At 31.6% G+C, this 12,328-nt stretch overlaps 1 protein-coding gene across 9 annotated transcripts in view; it reads right to left on the bottom strand.

The window, feature by feature from the left end:
- The window catches only part of LOC114184092 (U11/U12 small nuclear ribonucleoprotein 65 kDa protein), a 42,226-nt gene that overhangs the window by 17,272 nt on the left and 12,626 nt on the right, over positions 1-12,328 (bottom strand). The window lies entirely within an intron of this gene.

Raw genomic sequence — 12,328 nt, 5'->3', positions numbered from 1 at the left:
AATACAAAAGTCCATACAATTACTATAATTTTATAGTAGGTTCCACACTCACTAAATATACAAGAGTCTCTTTATTCATGTTTCATTTTTCTTATAGTTTAAAAGCAAAAGTATATTTATTGTTCAAAAGATTGCAGTGACAAAAAGTTTGACATGGAAAAATAGGGTTTAATGAGTCTGTTTATTTATGTTTCATACTTCTTATAGTTTAAAAGAAAAAGTATATTTAATGTTCAAATTTAATTATAATGCAATATACAGTATAAAATTAAATTAAAAAATATGTAATACATCACATCTAAGCCAAGCTGCACATAACAGTAATAATACAAAAAAGTCTAATTAGGTGTTTAGTTTTATGTTCCAAATATAATTGGAAAGCTAAAATAAAAAAGTTCAAACAATTACTATAATTTAATAATAGGTTCCACACTCACTAAATATACAAGAGTCTCTTTATTTATGTTTCATTTTTATTATAGTTTAAAATAAAATGTATATTTATTGTTCAAAAGATTGAAGTAACAAAAAGAAAGTTTGACGTAGAATAATAGTGTTTGAGTCTCTTTATTTATGTTTCATTTTCTTTTTTATAGTTGAAAAGAAAAAGTATATTTTATTGTTCAAAAGATTGAAGTAACAAAAAGTTTGATGTAGAAATATAGTGTTCGAAATATTAAAGTAATTACAAAGAGTTTATATATATATATATATATATATATATATATATATATATATATATATATATATATATATATATATATATTGTTATAAAATAAAGCTAATAAGAGAGAGAAGAAGGAGAGGAAGAACAGAGAATGAGAGAGTAGGAAACAACTTCTGGTAACTCAGAAAGAATATAAATCAAATAGTTAATACAAAATATTACATAAAGAGTAATGAATCATATGAGTAATTGTATCAAATTAATGGACGACCATTAATTCATAACACTCCCCCTTGGATGTCCATTGATAAAAGAATGTGCTTCGTTAAAACTTTACTAGGAAAAACCCTTTGGAATCAAAACCTAGTGAAGGAAAAAGAGTATATCATTATATATAATATTGTTCTTTACATATTTTATTTCTCCTCCTCATGTAAACTTACATCATCAAGGTGATAGAGTCCAATCTTGTGAACCGATTGCTCAAAAGTTCTCCTTGGCAAAGACTTTGTAAACAAATCTGCTAGATTTTCACATGAGCGAATCTTTTGGATCTCTATGTCACCATTTCTTTGAAGATCATGAGTGAAAAAGAATTTTGGAAGAATATGTTTTGTTCTATCTCATTTAATATATCCTTCTTTCAATTGAGCAATGCATGCACTATTGTTTTCATATATGGTTGTTGGTTTCATTTTTTCCAAGGATAAACCACAAGTTTGTCGCACATGTTGAATTATAGACCTTAACTAAACACATTTACGACTTGCCTCATGTAATGCTAAGATTTATGCATGATTTGATGATGTTATTGTTATTGTTTGTTTCACAGATCGCCATGAAATCGTTGTGCCACCACATGTGAACAAATATCATGTTTGTGATCGACCATTATGAGGATCTGATAAATAACCTGCATTTGCATAACCCATTAGATCTAATTTTGAATCATTTGCGTAAAATAAGCCCATATTCATAGTGCCCTTAAGGTAACGAAGTATTTGTTTTACTCCATTCAGATGTCTTCTTGTAGGTGAAGAACTATATCTTGCTAACAAATTTACAACAAATGTTATATCAGGTCGAGTATAATTAGCAAGATACATTAGTGATCCTATAGCACTAAGATATGGTCCTTCAGGACCAAGTAGTTCTTCATCTTTTTCTTGAGGTCTAAAAGGGTCTTTATCAACATCTAATGACCTCACCGCCATTGGAGAACATAATGATGTGATTTGTCCATATAGAACTTTTTAAGCACTTTCATTATATAAGCTTCTTGATGTACAAAAACACCTTTGTTTAAATACTCAATTTGTAATCCCCAACAAAACTTTGTCTTTCCAAGATCATTCATCTCAAATTCTTTCTTTAAACAATCAATTGCCTTTGTGAGCTCATAAGGAGTTCCAGCTATGTTTATGTCATCTACATAAATAGCAATTATGGCAAATTCATTCTCGAATCTTTTCATATAAATACAAGAACAAATAGGGTCATTTTTATATCCTTCCTTTCACAAGTACTCACTAAGACGGTTGTACCACATACGTCCTGATTGTTTCAATCCATAAAGGGACTTATTCAATTTTATTGAATAATCCTCTTTAGAATTTGCTTTGTTGGGCAAATTAAATCCTTCAGGGAGTTTCATATAAATATCATTCTCCAAAGAGCCATACAAATAGGCTATAACAACATTCATGAGGTGTAAATTCAGACCTTCTTGTGCAATAAGGATAATTAAATACCTAAATGTTGTTACATCCAACATTGGAGAATATATCTCCTCAAAATCAATACCAGGTCTTTGTGAAAAACCTTGAGCAACTAACCGTGCTTTATATCTAGCAATTTCAATTCTCATTTCGTTTTTGTACAAAAACCTATCTGTACCCAATAGGTTTTACACCTTCAGGTGTGCGAACTACAGGTCCAAAATCTTTCATTTAGCAAGCGAATCTAATTCTGCTTGGATTGCATCTTTCCATTTTGGCCAATCATTTCTTTGCTGACAATCTTCAATTGTCATCAGCTTTTTATCCTCATTGTCACTTATAACATCCTTTGCTACATTATATGCAAAAACCTCGTCAATATTGACTTTATTTCGGTTCCATATTTTATTATTCATGACATAATTTATTGAGATCTCATTATTTTCAACCATTTCAGGTACCTGAGGTCCTTCTGAAACTGAATCATTAATTATGTCAAAAGAATATTTTTACCCCCTCGATTAAGCCATCTTACCTTTTTTTCCCTTTTTCTCATCCGAGGATTTTTATCTTTGGAACCGACAGGCCTACCACGCTTCAGGCGTGTTTGAGATTCATTTGCTATATTAGATTCTCCAACAAGAATATCAATTCTGATTGGAGCATTAGCAGCGGGTATATGTGACTTAGTTACCCTTTTTGTGTCAGTAAAAGCATATGGTAATTGGTTGACCAATTTTTGTAAATGAATTATCCGTTGAACTTCTAGTTCACACTCTTTTGTATAAGATCAAGATGCGATAATGTTAATTCAATCCAACCAATATCCTTTTCCAGTTTCTTTCCTTCTCCCCCTAACGTTGGAAAAGCTTATTCATCAAAATGACTATCAACAAAACGAGCTGTAAATAAGTCACCTGTTGATGGTTCAAGATATTTTATTATCGATGGAGAATCATATCCAACATATATTCCCAAACGTCTTTGAAGACCCATCATAGTCCTTTTTGATGGGGAAATTGGGACATATATAGCACACCCAAAAATTCTTAAATGAGAAATATTAGGTTGCTGACCAAAAACCAACTGTAGAGAAGAGTATTTGTGATAACTTGTTGGTCTGATGCGAATCAATACTGTAGCATGCACAATTGCATATCCCCAAATAGTCATTGGAAGATTAGCTTTCATAAGTAAAGGTCTTGCATGTAGTGTTAGACGTTTTATCAATGATTCTGCAAGTCCATTTTGAGTATGAACATGTGCTACTGGATGTTCAACTTCAATTCCAATTGACATACAATATTCATTAAAAGCATGAAATGTAAATTCATCAGCATTATCAAGACGAATTTTCTTAATTGGATAATATGGGAAGTGAGCTCTTAACTTGATCAATTGTGCTAATAACTTAGCAAATGCTTGATTTCGAGTTGATAGTAAACAAATATGTGACCATCTAATGGATGCATCAATTAATACCATAAAATATCTAAATGATCCACATGGTGGGTGTATTGGACCACAAATATCACCTTATATCCGTTCTAAAAATGAGATTGACTCATTTCTAATTTTTTCTGGTGATGGTCTTATTATCAACTTTCCCTACGAACATGCAATACATGAGAAATCATTGGACTGAAGAAGTTTTTGACTTTTTAAGTGGATGCCCACATGAGTTTTCAGCTATTTTTCGCATCATGATATATCCAGGATGACCCAAACGATCATGCTAAACAAGAAATTCATTCTTATTTGTAAGCTTCTGGCTTACAATGACATGCGTCTCAATCACATTAATATATGTGTAGTACAAGCCATAAGAGAAGGTTGATAATTTCTCCAAAACACAATTTTTATTTGACTCAATTCGAGTGATATAAAGATATTCAATATCTCCTTCATTATTTGTCTCAATATGATATCCATTTAGACGAATATCCTTGAAACTTAATAAGTTTCTATTGGACTTAGGAGAATAAAATGCATTTTTAATATACAATCTTGTACCTCTTGGTAGAAGTATAGTAGCTCTTCCGGAGCCTTCAATTATATTTGTAGTACCAGAAATAATACTAACATTGACTTCTCGCATTACCAAACAAGAGAAGAATTTATTATTCTTGAGAATTGTATGAGTTATTGCACTATCAACAAGGCACAGATTCTCATTATTGGTGTTAATGCCAATATTCATTCTTCATATAAACATAAAAAATCAATATTAGATATTACATTGTAAGAGAAGAAAAAAAAATAATAAATAAAAATAGAGGATTTTATTCATAAAAACTTATACATATAAAAGCAACATGAATTAAATATAAAATATTGTCTTAAAATTTAATAACATAATATAAAATAAAATAAAACTATTTTCTAACACTCCCATCACCAATAAGGTGATCAATGCTTCAATCGGGTTTAGAAAAGAAATCACCAATATCAAGATGAGTAGTATCCATATGGCCATAATCAGAATCACCATCTTCATAAGCAAAGTGTGTTTTTATGTTCTTCTTTTTAAGTGATTCTTGGTAGAGTTCAACAAGATGCTTTGGTGTATTGCAAGCACGAGACCAATGACCTTTACTACCACAACGATAACATATATTTTCAACTTTTTTTCCATTATTTTCACCCATTTCTTTATCCTTTTTCGCAATCTTTTTCCACTTTTGTTGATGAAGTTTCTCTTTGAAATTTCCTTTATAACCATGTCCACGACCATGATTAATAGCACGACCACGACCACGACCATGGGTACGACCACGACCAAAATTACGACCATGATTATAATTATGGTCTTGACCTCGTCCATGATTATATGAATCAGATGTTGTTGCATTCACTTCTAGGAATGGAGTAGAACCAGTTGGTCGGGCCTCATGATTTTTCATCAAGAGCTCATTATTTTGTTCAGCCACAAGAAGGCATGAAATCAATTCAGAATAGTTGTGAAAACCTTTTTTACGATATTGTTGTTGCAAAAGCAAATTAGTTGCATGAAAAGTTGAGAATGTTTTTTCCAACATATCCTCATTAGTAATTCTTTCTCCACATAGAGTCAATTGAGAAGTAATTCTAAACATTGCAGAATTATATTCACTTACAGTTTTAAAATCTTGTAATCGTAAATGCATCCAATCATAACGAGCTTTTGGCAAAATCACAGTTTTCTGGTGGTCATATCTTTCTTTTAAATCTTTCCACAATATAGAAGGGTCTTTTACAGTAAGGTATTCAATTTTCAACCCTTCATGAAGATGGCGATGAAGGAAAATCATAGCTTTAGTTTTATCTTGTTCAGATGCTTTATTTCCTTCTTTAATAACATCTCTAAGACCCATTGCATCTAGATGAATTTCAACATCTAAAATCCATGATAAATAATTCTTCCCGAAATATCAAGAGCCGCAAAATCAAGTTTTGCAAGATTTGACATGTTTTAGAACTAACACATAAAATATTAATAGAATCAAATTTCATGTATCAAATAATAATAATAATAATAATAATAAGACAGAGAAAAAAAATCAAACAATTATTTTCTGTAAACATTATTTTTTTAGTCTAAAAAAATAAAATAGTATTTTTCCATTTAAAAATTCAACCTGTAACATTCTGGTAATGGTTTTCATTTATGAATTGACATTTTGAAACAGAAATTTAACCCGATATTACAATTATTTTAAAAAAAAACAATTTATATTACTTAAGGAATTTAAATTTCAGAAGCACCCTGGTAAATCAACTCCAACGTTAAGGAAAAGTAAAATCTCATAAAAAAATATAAGATAAAGTTTGTGAATGAGAAAAAGATTAGAAAGAACCTTGTTTGAGGAATGTAAGGTGTTGTCCTTAGGGAGAAAGAAAAATATGCCTTCACACTCAGATGGGTAACCCTCGTGCTGATAACGTGTTATAAAATAAAACTAATAAGAGAGAGAAGAAGGAGAGGAAGAATAAAGAATGAGAGAGTAGGGAACAACTTCTGTTTGTATATGTGTCTTATTACTGATAGGACGAGTCCTATTTATAGATACAACATGGTAACCCAGAAAGGATATAAATCAAATAGTTAATACAAAATATTACATAAAGAGTAATGAATCATATGAGTATCAATCATATAAGTAATTGTATCAAATCAATGGACGACCATTAATTCATTGTTGATCTTGCAATAATTTTTTGTATAGCTGATCTTCATGTAATAATACCACCCCAAGTGTGAATACATAATCACTAGTGGATTTTGTCTCTTTTGAATTATAAATCCAATTAGCATCATTGTACCCTTCTTGTATAGCGGAAAACCTACTATATTCAATGGCATAATTCATTGAATCTCTTAAGTATCTTATAATAAGTCTTGTAAGCACATCTGAATGTTCCTAATTAGGGCATTGAGTATACCTACTTAGTCTACCTACTGCATGAGCAATAACAGGTCTAGAAAAGCTCATTAAATGCAACAAGTTCTCAATTATTTGGGGGGCATACTGAGGTTGAAAGATAGATTCTCTTCTATTTTTTCTTTAATTTAGAGTTAGCATCATAAATAGTACTTACTAGTTTGACGTCATAATATCGAAACTTATTGAGAAGTTTCTCAATGTATTGTTCTTAGGATGGTAATATACTATTTCCTTCCTTATGATTTTAACGCCTAAAATCATATTGGTTTTATCCATATCTTTCATTTCAAATTTTGAACCTAGAAACAATTTAGTTCTAGAAACAATCTTATTGCATATACGAAATATTGATATGTCATCCACATACAAGCATATTATCACACATTCACCATTTTTCAAATTTAGAGTACATACATTTATAAACATTATTAGGTGAAAAACCATCATAAAGTAACACATTGTCAAGTTTTTTATGCTATTGTTTTGTTTCTTGTTTCAACCCATATAAAGATTTTAAAAGTTTGCACGCTTTATTCTTTTGACCAAGTACATCACACCCTTCACGTTGAGTCATATAAATTTCCTCCTCTAATTCACCATTTAGAAAAGTAGTTTTAAGATCCATTTAGTGTATTAGTAGCTTATGAATAACTGCTAGAGCTAACAATACTTGAATAGAGGAAATCCTAGTCACGAGGGCAAAGGTTTCAAGGAAATTTATGTTGGATTTATGAGTAAATCCCTTTGCTACTAATCTTGCCTTATATTTCTCTATGGATCCATCAGGATGATAGTTTTTCTTAAAGATTCACTTGCAACCAATGGGTTTTGATCCTTTAGGCAAGTCTACTAAGGTCCAAGTATTATTTTCTTAATTGATTGAATTTTAGTCCTAATGGTTTGATCCCAATGTGTTGCGTCAAGAACACTAGTAGTTTCTAAAAAACTTGTTGGATCGTTTCCAACTAAATAAATATAAAAGTCATCTCCAAAGGAAGTTTCCTTCCTTTATCTTTTACTTCTCCATAAATCCTTACACATGGCATCACTATTACTATCTATAGGTTGTTCAGGTGTCTCATTAACCTTTAAAAAAAATATATGTTCAAATAACTCAACATTTTTTGTCTCCAATATAGAATTGTGATCAATTACATCACTTTTAAGAATAAGAAACCTATAGGCATCACTATGTTCAACATCCCTAACATACAATCAGATATTTTAGAGCCTATTTTACTTTTCTTAGGACTGAGTAACATTACCTTAGCTAGGCACCTCCGTACTCTTAGATATTTAAGAGTAGGTTGATAACCTCTTTATAACTCATAAGGAGTTTTACCAATTTTTATATGAGGTGTTCCTGCAGAGAACAAATAAGATGAGTCAAGCACAAGCGTCACCTTACCATGCAGTCCGTTATCTCCTCATTTGGTCTCTTCCCGGTTGGTACATGTTAGCTTGAACCCAGGAGGGGTTACCTGCAGAAGAGTCTCCGAAGCTCAAGTAAGTCAAAGCTCTCAGAAGGTCAAATCAGTGATTAATGAATGCGTACCTTTAATTATTGTGGTCCACGCGTATTTATAGAGCATTAATGATGTCTGATTACCTCATGGGCCGGGCCTTGACTTGGGCTATGAGTGGGCTTGGGCCCTAACCCAGGCCCTTAAGACCTATTGAACGCGAGGGCTTCTATTTTCACTAAGTTTATTGGAGTTGTCGGCCTGGGCTTTAATCTTACCGGGTATGCTGGAGTAGCCGGCCTGGACCGGCTACCTACCTTGACGGATTATATTGGTTATATGAGGTGCAGGTTATTCCTCTAGATGTATAGGTTAGAACCGGTACAAGTTAGGTTGACTCGGCCTAGGTTGAATACTTGGCTGCCTTAGTATATGCATTGTTTACTTATTTGGTCGAGTTTGACTAGGTGTGATACATGAGGTATATCCTATTTCGTAAAAGACATACAATAAGTAGAGCTTCTCCCCAAAGGTTATCAAGTGCACTAGAACTAATAAGCATGACACTCATAATTTCTTTAAGACTTTTATTCTTTCTCTCAACTACTCCATTAGACTCAGGTGAATATGGTGGGGCTACTTCATGGATAATACATTTTTTAACACAATAGTCATTAAACAACGCATACTCATCACATCTATCTGATCTAATCCTTTTAATTTTTTTATTCAATTAATTGTCTATTTTCGCTTTATAAGTTAAAAAAAAGCATCAAAGGCTTCATCCTTATGTTTGATTAATTACATTTTAGTGTATCTAGAATAATCATCTATAAAGATTACAATATAATTTTTACACCTCTGGAAATGGTTTGTTTTAAATCAGCTATATCAGTATGAATTAATCCTAACAATTCAAACTCACGTTCTACAAAATGGCAAATTTTCTTTGTTATTCTAAATTTCACACATATATCACATTCATAATCGTTGTAATTTCATAACATACGAGGAATTCACATGTCCTAATCTAGTATGCCATATATCACACAAACAATGTACGAAGAAGAACTTGATTCATTGATAATTTCAAAAATATTCAATAGAAAGAAACCTTGATCACATATCCCTTCCCAAAATAAAATATTATTTTTTGTCATAACAATCTTGTTAAATTCAAATGACACTTACCCAAACTTTTCCTAGTAATGTTATAGAGATTATCTCTAATAGAAGGCATATGTAGCACATCACTCAAGGCGAAAAAGTCTTCCCAAATATGAGTTTTATAAGAACCTTTCCTTTTCCTAGAGCAAGAGTTGTGATACGATCCTATCCAGGAAAGAGTTCGATCGTTTCTGAATTTGAATCCTCAAGAGGCACAACAGAAATAAAAAGAAGAATGCAGAGTAAGACATATATGGAGGACGCCACAATCTGGCAGATTGATAAGTCAAATGAAGATTTGCCACAAAGATGTTAATCTTTGATAAGAACTAGAGGCCTAAGCCAAAAACAAAGAGAATCCTCTCTTTAATGAAATCAAATTCAATATATGACTAAGAGTGTCTACATTAGTTTTTGATACCTCTATATATAGGTACATAAGTTTAAGAAAACCTGAGAACCCTATAAAAAGGCCCAAACCCAAAACATAAAAACATAAAATAATTTATAAAAGAAAACCCAAAGCCAAAAAACATAAAACATAATTAATTTCTAAAAGAAAACCCAAAGTCTAAAAACATAAACTAATTTTCCTAAAAACTATCCTTGAAATGTGTTTCAAGCCATGATCTTTATATTCTTTGAATTTCAGATTTCTTGTAGCATCAGGAGCCTTGAATAGATTTGATCTTCCAATCTCTTGCTCATTGCCCTTGTCATAGGTCCTTTAAATTGTAAAGGTTCATCTTCAAGTTCTTCTTGTATGGAATCTTGGAATAGTCCTCTATCATTCCCTCCTTCTCTAAGAGAATTTGTCCTCAAATTTGTAGCACTTGAAGTTTAGGAGATAGTCCTCTATCAAGTTGTCATGGAATCACAAAGATAAACATGGTCTTTTTCATCCCCAGCACTAGTGTAGCACCAAAGTCTACCACTCATTTACTCACATTGGTCATCAAATTTATTTATGAAACGACTGCAACAATACTATATTCCCTTTCAGCTATATTTGCCTTAGGATGGTTGGTATTTCTTGCTCTATGTCTACATTGAGGTGCATGGTGGATTAGCTTTCCATATACGAAGCAATTTCCCTCTTCATAAAGGTGGGGTTAGATCCATTAGGACAGGAATTTCAAAAATTGTTTTTCCTTTTATGATTAGGTTTCTTTTCATACCTTTTTGGAGTAGGTTTGTATTATACCATACTTGTTTTCGCTGATAATGCTTTGGCCTTTGCAGTAACACATTCATTCTTGTTGGTATCTTCAATGATGATGTGAGTAATAAACTCTAGAAGTGACATACGCTTGTGCCTATGTTTTAGTTGTTATTTGTAGTCAGTCCAAGACGAAAATAGTTTCTCGATCAGAAGTTCTAAATCGAACTCATCAAACAAAATTATGTTCATTTCTTTGATATTTTCAAGCAATTTGTGGTACTTATTTATTTGAATTGTGATGTCCTTATCTTCAATTATCTCATAGCGGTAGTAGTTCCCTATGATGAATCTATGTCGGACAACATCTTCAGCAATATCCCAAATTTCTTTGGCTTCCTTATATGAACAATAAACATCAAACAAGTCATTAAACAAAGCACTTAGTAAAGTAACTTGGCAATCCTTGTTCACATGAATCCAATATTTAACATGCTTTACAGGAGTAGTAAAGTCGGATTTTTGAAGATGCGAGAGCAGAAGCAACTGCATACATGTATAAAAGGGTTCACATGTTTTTGCTAGCACCGAAAGTTCTATCCAGAGAAGACCTTAAATTTTGACACATTCGAGAATGGTTTTGCAAAGACAGTTAGAGTTCTAGAAATAATGTTTTATTTATCAGGATTTGGGTTTTGTTGATGTTGGCAAAAAGAAGAAGATGGACATCTTCCTCCAATAAGGAGTTTTGATAATGATGATGATTTATGAAGAAGTATGGAAGACTTGATGATGATGCATGAAAAAATGTTGAAGACTTAAATAATGCTTTGATTCAATAGATGCATTGAAGACTTAAGGGTTTAGTTGTTTAGGTCTTGTAATATGTGTATGTTATTTAAAATAGTTAAATTAGTATGTCAAGAGTCAAAAGGCAAAACCCAAGTAGTAGAGTACCAAGAGAATAATCGATTATTCTTAGTGATAATCGATTATCTTAGTTAAAACTGATTTTTGAGAAAAGCCTCTGTGAAAATCGATTATCACTACTGATAATCGATTATCACCTGCTGATAATAGATTATCACAGTGAGAAAAAGTTTTTAGAAAATTTTATGTGATAATCGATTATATCTATGGCAGTTGTGACTTAACTTTTCATATTCTTAACCTAATTTCTAAATAGGCTTCTATAAATAGAGCGGTAGACTTTCATTATCAAATACAGAAGTTAGAGAAGTCTAAGTACTTGAGAACTCTCTGTGGGAAGTTTTTGAAAAACCTAGTGTGGATAAAGCGATAACTTTCATCAAGTGGGATCTTGAGTGATTGAGTGTTGCTGTTGTTGCTAGGAGAAACCGATCATCCTTTGTGTGATTCAAAGGAGGTGTTCATTCCTTGTGGATTTCAAGGGAGGTGTCTTCATCTCTTATGTGATTCAAGAGAGGTGTTTTCTAAACCCTAATCTTTCTTATCATTGATTGTAAGTTTGGTTTATTTTAGTTATTGAGTTAATCTCATTTTTGAGAGATTAACAACTGGACGTATAGTCTTTTGATCCGAACCAATATAAATACTTTGTGCAATTTTCTCTTCTTTACTCTCTTTATTTTATTGTGCTCTCTTTATTTTATTGTGTTTATTAAAATAAAGAAGACAATTTTAATTGATCTTTGATATTAAAAGGGAAAATTTTAATAGCACAATTTTTATTAAGAACCTAATTCACC

This window comes from Vigna unguiculata, chromosome 1 (assembly GCF_004118075.2).
Source record: "Vigna unguiculata cultivar IT97K-499-35 chromosome 1, ASM411807v1, whole genome shotgun sequence".
In the NCBI taxonomy this organism is placed as follows: domain Eukaryota; kingdom Viridiplantae; phylum Streptophyta; class Magnoliopsida; order Fabales; family Fabaceae; genus Vigna; species Vigna unguiculata.
Note: the sequence above shows the minus strand (reverse complement) of the source record. Positions and strands in the feature narration are given on the sequence as shown.